Source organism: Equus asinus, chromosome 10 (assembly GCF_041296235.1).
Source record: "Equus asinus isolate D_3611 breed Donkey chromosome 10, EquAss-T2T_v2, whole genome shotgun sequence".
Classification (NCBI taxonomy): Eukaryota; Metazoa; Chordata; class Mammalia; order Perissodactyla; family Equidae; genus Equus; species Equus asinus.
Window position 1 is genome coordinate 13,601,136 of NC_091799.1, and position 6,800 is coordinate 13,607,935.

The following is a 6,800-nucleotide window of genomic DNA, read 5'->3' on the forward strand; positions in this document are numbered from 1 at the left end:
TTAATTACTTTTAACAGGGAATGAATATGCATTGTTTAAGTAAATAGAGAATGAAAGGTATTTCAAGAAATTGTGCTTATAAAATTTTCCACTCTATTCAAATCCAGATCTTCCAAATTATTACATAAAACAAAGAAAACACACAATGAAAGGTCTTTCCAAGCTATAAGAGTGAAACAAATACAAATAACTTCGTTGAACTCAGAGTAAACATAGCCATAACTGAAAATTTGTTCAGTTTCGTTATTAAAGAAAAAGGTTCGAATTGGATCACAAAGCAAGCTAAACTAGTACTATAGATAAGAAACACACTTGAAAAGGATGTGATGCATATGGGCTCACAGTCAAAAGGTTCACAAAGAGACTGGATGAGTGCAAACCAAAAATACACCACGGACATGATCTGAGTGTGTGTCACCGCTGATTTCCAGGGGAAAGCATTACTTGAGAAACAGAAGGGCATCTTCTGATGACAACAAGTGACATTCTCCATGGAGATATAGTGGGTGTGATTCTATCTCCACCAAACGATGTAGGACCAGCATGGAAAATGCCAGAAACGGACAGAACAGGCTTCAGTTTATCTATATCTATTCATGTCAGATCAACTTGACACGAAATAATATGGAAAGCTAAGGTAACATAAGTATTATTTTCAGTCTGATACATGTGCCAAAAATGGAAATTATGACGTTCAAATACTCATGGCACATTCACAATCAGAAATGCGTGAACGTTATTACACTATAAAATAAATCAATAAATTAAAACAAAAACACTACAAGTAACATTCCTACCTTCTCCAATTACAGCATATAATAATGATAATAATATCAATGATAGTAAAATAATAAAAAGCTGCTACATCCTAATAATTTAAAAAATCTCTCTCAACTTTTGGGTTAGACGAAAACAAAATGGTCATGATATCATGGGATGCAGCTAATGCAGAACTCAAAGAAAAACTAATTGATTAATTACCTATATTAAGAAACAAGAAGAATAAAAATAAGTAAACTAAACATCCATTCAAGATGTACGGAAAATAACAACAAAACAAACTAAAGAAGAGGATTTCCTAAATACAAAAGGAGATATGAATTAGAAATAATTGAATCTATAAACTATTAGCAAAGAAAGAAGGAAAGAAGGACTAAGAAAAAAAAAGAAATGTAAAATAAGAAATACTAACAGGGAAACAACTAAGGATATATAGAAGAGATTTTAAAAACCATAAGCAATTTCTTTGCTCAATTCTATGCAAATAGGTTTGATGATTTGAATGAAATAGATAACTTCCTAGAAAATATAATTTATCAAAGCTGATTCTAGAAAAGATAGAAGGTTAAAACAGACTGATTTTAATAAGACAAATGGAGAAAATTTCAGAGTTATCCCCACCTTGGGAAAAAACAATTTACCAGGTACAGATTTTTCACAGAATTTTACCCAACCTTTAAAGAATAGATAGTTTTAAGGTTTGTAAAATGTTCAGAAAATAGAAAAAGACATATTGCTTCTAAATTATTTTTAGTAATTGATCATAACATTGATAACAGGACCCAACAAAGATAGCACAAAAGAGAAAACTACAAATAACACTTAAGGATATAGATGCAAAAATCTAGAATAAAATTTTAACAAACAAAATCAAGCAGCCCATTAAAAGAAGAATATACAGGGACCAACTGGGATTTGTTGCAAGAAGGCAAGGATGGTTTCATATTAGGAAATGTACAAGGTAATTCATCATATTAACAGATCTAATGACAAAAATATGATCAGCCTCTACATGCTTATTGCAAGAGACCATGGCAACATTGTTGCTAGGCTTCAAGCTTAGCAACAAGTTACAAAATGTGTGGCTGAGAAATATGTGATCTGTTGATTCTCATAAACTACTATAGTAAATTGTTTGTACTTTGGAATCAAAGGCCAGAAGGGAGTATCTTATCAAGCATGAAGGCCAGGGGCTTAAGAGCGCTTGGCCCTTGCACTAACGGAATGGCGTGTGCATAACTTGCTGATTGTTCCTAGGATACTCCCTAAGGCAACAGCCTTGGGTGGGGCCGGGGTACATTGAAAGGAGGAAGACTAGAACTGCTGAGTTTTGACTTGCATATCCCTGCTGGCATGAGTTCCTGCTATGCTTGTATTTCTTTGCCTGCAAAGAAATACGCGGAAATCGGAGGGACCTCACCTCAGTCCTTGAGGCTGATGGTCCCCTGTCCCGTTAAATAATATAGATTGTGTCTTGTCTATTATATAGACTGTGTTCTGTCTATTAATTCTGTCCGCCCCTTCAGCTGGCTGCCTAGCTGGTCTCGACAGCAATGCTGAAAAAATTTTTGATTAATTTTAACTTCCATTCTTAGTTTTAAAAAAACAGATAATAGGAATTATAACACGATAATAACAGAAGATAGGAGTAGCTGGGGTGGCAGAGGCTGCTAGGTAACCCTCAGTATTTATCCTTTCCTTCTTCCTTGGTGATAAACTCCCACCTTTTAGCTGGGTATGGGGTCACCCTAGATATATACAACATTTCTTCGCCTCTCCTGCAGTCAGGTTTGATCATGTGACCAAGTTTTGGTGAATGGGACATAAGCAGAAATGTTACTTACAGGAAGTTTTCTTAAACTGAGGGAGGCACTCCCTCCTTTGGCTCTTCCTCCTAGCTGGAATGTGGTTGTGATGACTGGAGCTCAAGTAGCCTTCATTGCCTGTGTCCCCAGTGCTACAGGCTCTTAACATCAGCCCTGATATCAGTTCCCCCACATTGAACCCAGCGTATATGGGGTTAAAACTAAAACCCACCACCCCCTTCCCTGCTTCTCTAGCTCCACTCACATGTAAATACCTGTTTCTTTAAACTTGGACTCTTTGAGCTTTACAACTAAACGGGAGTTACAAATTGTTAAAAGCCCAGGTGGCCTGGAGTTGGAGGCACACTAAAGTTTAGCTAATCATGTGGCCTTGAGTTTGCCAGGAAAGCCGCTGTCTCAAGAGTATCAGGGAGCAGAGGCTTCCCAGACCTCAACGCCTCGACTCCCGGCGCTCGAACCCGCCTCAAACAAGAAGACGAGACAATGGCATCCCACCCTCCCCCCGCCCCCCCCCCAAACCAGGCTGGTGGGAACACGCCAGCCTGCACAGCTACATGCACCCCCTTCCCTCCCCAAAACCCCAAATAGAAATCCCTACCCATTCCTCATCGGGGAGCTAGCAATTTTTGAGGCATGAGCCCTTGCTTTGCTCCCTGTGCCTGGCACAGTAAACACCTTTCCTCTTCCACTCAAGACTCTGTTCTCGTTATTTGGATTGGCATCGGGTTCAGAGACCGAACTTTCGGTTACACCAGCGCCTGGAGCTGAGCCTGCCGACAAATGGTGGTGGAGTGAATGAATGTTTGTGTACCAGGTCCTGTACCGGCTGTTGGGGACACGTGTCAAAATGTCTCATCCCTGTCCTCATATTCTAGAGCGGGCATGGAGCTCCATTCAGGGCTGCGGTTGGGGCTGCTGTGGGCCAGTGCCAAGTGCCCTATGGGGGAACTGAGGCCCGGCTCCCGACACAGGCTTGGGGCATCGGGGCAGACCCCCGGAGGAGCAGTGCACGAGGGAGAGGCCTGGGAAACAAGTTGGAGGTAGCCATCGTGACAGGAGAGGGGTGTCGAGGCAGGTGGGGGAGGGAGAGAGATGAATGCACTCTGGGGGTCTCGTGGAGTTTGCTTTGGCGGGACCCAGAGCAGCAGGTGAGAGAAAGTGGGCCGGAGGGTCTTGCAGGGGAGGTGGTGTGAGGAGTTTGCACTCTATCTGAGGGCTGTGCATCTTCAAAGGGATTTCACGTCAAAGGTGACCTGGCAACACAGGCCCCGGGTGGAGGGGTTGGAGGAGGAAGTGGTGAGTCCTGTTTCATTTGAGACAGAGCTAGTCTTGGGTTACGAGAACTGGGCATAAGGCCAGGGGCCAAAGTCCTCGGTCCATGTTGACAAATGTCTGGGTGGGGGAGGACAGCTCCAGAGCGACCTGGGAAGGAGGCCCTGCAGGCCGGGGGCAGAGGCAGAGAGAAGATGGGAGGGGTTTCTCAAAAAGGCAGAGGGGAAGACAGTTTTGAGGAACAAACCTGGGCTGTACTGTGGTTGTCTTGGGTCTGGATGGGCTCCTTGCCAGCTGGGTGTGGGCAATGTCACACCTGTTCTTCCTCAGTTCCTGTTGGATCTGGCCCTGCCATGCTGTGTGTCTGGCATTGAAACCTTGGCCCAGTTAGAGGTTTACCTGTTGAGGGGCTCCTTTCCTTCCTCTCCTGGCCACATCACCACCATTGTTGCTTCAGCCTCATGGTGCCACTTGGTGGTCCCTGGCCCTGACCTCAGGGTGGGGCTGCAGGGGCCCTCCCTTCTGTCCCCCAGGCCTCAGTCTCAGCGTCCAGCCCTGACAGGTACTCATGCAGGTATGCCCACCAGGTGTCCAGCCATCTCAGGCTGGGCATGCAAGTGGGGACCCGCCCTCTGCCTCGCCCCTAGGCCCATCGAAGTGTTGAAAGGGATTTCACAGCAAAGGTGAAAGGAGCACCTGACCTCAGGAACTGGGAGACCTGGTTGGTGGGATGATGGGGAAAAGAAAATATCTTTTATTTGTTCATCACGAGCCAGTGGTTGAAGATACAACACAGTTGAGTTTTTAAAATTTATTAAGCTGAAATTCACATAATATAAAATCAGTAACTTTAAAGTGTGCAATTCATTGTCATCCAGTGCGTTGACACTGTTGTGCAGCCGTCACTGTGATCTTGCTCCAGAACATTTTCATCACCCACAAAAAAATCCAGTATGGATTAAACAGCCATTCTGCATTCCCTCCTCCCCCAGCCCCCAGCAACCACCAATCTGCTCATCTCTACGGATTTCCCTGTTCTGGATATTTTGTATAAGTAGAATTATATGATATTGGCCTTTGTGTCTGATTGCTTTCACTGAGCATAATGTTTTTGATCCGTCCATGTTGCAGCGTGTGTCGCTACTTCACTCCTTTTTATGGCTGAATAACATTCCATCGTGTGGATGGACCACACTTTTTATCCGTTCGTGCATTGATGGGCATGGGGGCCGTTTCCCCCTTTGGCTGTTGTGAATAGGGCTGGTCTGAACATGCAGCTACAGTGTTTGTTTGGGGACCTATTTTGAATTCCTTGGGGTACAGACCTAGAGGTGGAATTGCTGGCTCGTATGGCAATTCTGTGTTTACATTTTTGAGGAACTGCCAAACTGTTTTCCACAGCAGCTGCACCATTTTACATTCCCACCAACAAGTTATGGGGTTCCAGTTTCTCCACATCCTAACCAACGCTTGTTATTTTCCTTTTTTTGGGTGGTATAGCCGTTCTAGTGAGTGTGAAGTGGTATCTCATCGTGACTTTGATTTCTAGGATCCTTGAGGACTAACGGTGTTGAACATTTTTTCACGTGCTGGTTGACTATCTGTATCTCTTTTTTGGAAAAATGTCTATTCAAGTCCTTTGTCCATTTTTAAATTGGATGTCTTTTATTGAGTTGTAAGAATTCTTTATATCTTCAGGATACTAGGCCCTAATCAGATCTATGATCTGCAAATATTTTCTCCCCTTCTGTAGGTTGTCTTTTCACGCTCTTGATGCTTTTGACTTTCGATGCACAAAAGTTTAAAATTTAGGTGAAGTCCAGTTTATCTTTTTTTCTTTCCTTTCTTGTGCTTTGGGGGTCATATCTAAGACGCCATCACTAAATCCAAGGTCAAGAGATCCCTGTGTTTTTCTCTGAGTTTTATAGTTTAAGCTCTTATGTTTAGGTGAGTGACCCATTTTGAGTTTCTTGTATATGGTGTGAGGTAGGGGTGACAGTTGACTTTGCAGCTTCTCCTGCTGCCATACGACCCTGACAGGGGCCTCTGTGGACCCAGCTCTGTCCCCTCCCCGCTTGACACAGGTAGGGCACACCCTTGGGATGATGCATGGAAGGACCCCCTCTTCCATCCCCCAGGACTGGCACCGAGCAGTGGAGCCAGGCAGGTTGGGAGCAGAGGGCTGGAGACTGGAGAGGAGAAGGGGGTCTCCAGATTGGGGATGACCATGAGCCATTGGTCGGGGCCTCGGGCTCCTCCCTGCTGGTTCTGGTTCCCTCATCCGTCTCCCATGCCAGGTGAGAGCCTGCAGAGGAAGCATGAGCTGGAGGAGAAGGGCAGAGAGGGGGCTGTCCTCTGCCTGTCCCTCCCTCTGGGGTGTGCCATGTGTCATCCCTGGACATGCTTGCACCCCAGATGGGCCTCCCCTGAAGACACAGGTGGCAGCCTCTCAGAAGCATCCTCTACTGAGGCCCCCATTTAATCTCATCTTTATCCCAGCGTGTCAGAAATCTCTGGGACCAGGAACTTTCCTCTAGAGAAAAGATAAGCCCTGGAAAGTGTTGGTGGCCTCTGGGCCGTTGTGTCCCTGGGCCGATGTGCCAGGTGGTGTGAGAGCAGCAGCTCCTCAGGTTGGAGAGACAAGCGAGGAGAGGTGGACAGGGGGTTGGGGGGGCAGCCAGCCTCAGCTGGAGAGGTGGGCAGGGGCCACATCCCCCAGGGCCTGGGGCTGTAACTGGGGCAGGGCTTGGTCCTGAGAGCAGGGGTAAGCCACCAGCTGGGCCCCTCCATGATCTGACATGTGGCTAAAATGCTGCCCCCAGGGCCAGCTGGGATGGCTGGCCTCAGACACCTAGCTGAAAAGTCTGGTTTCTGTCCTGGGATTGAGTTAGCTGCCTGCCCTGCCAGATGCAGGCAAATCAG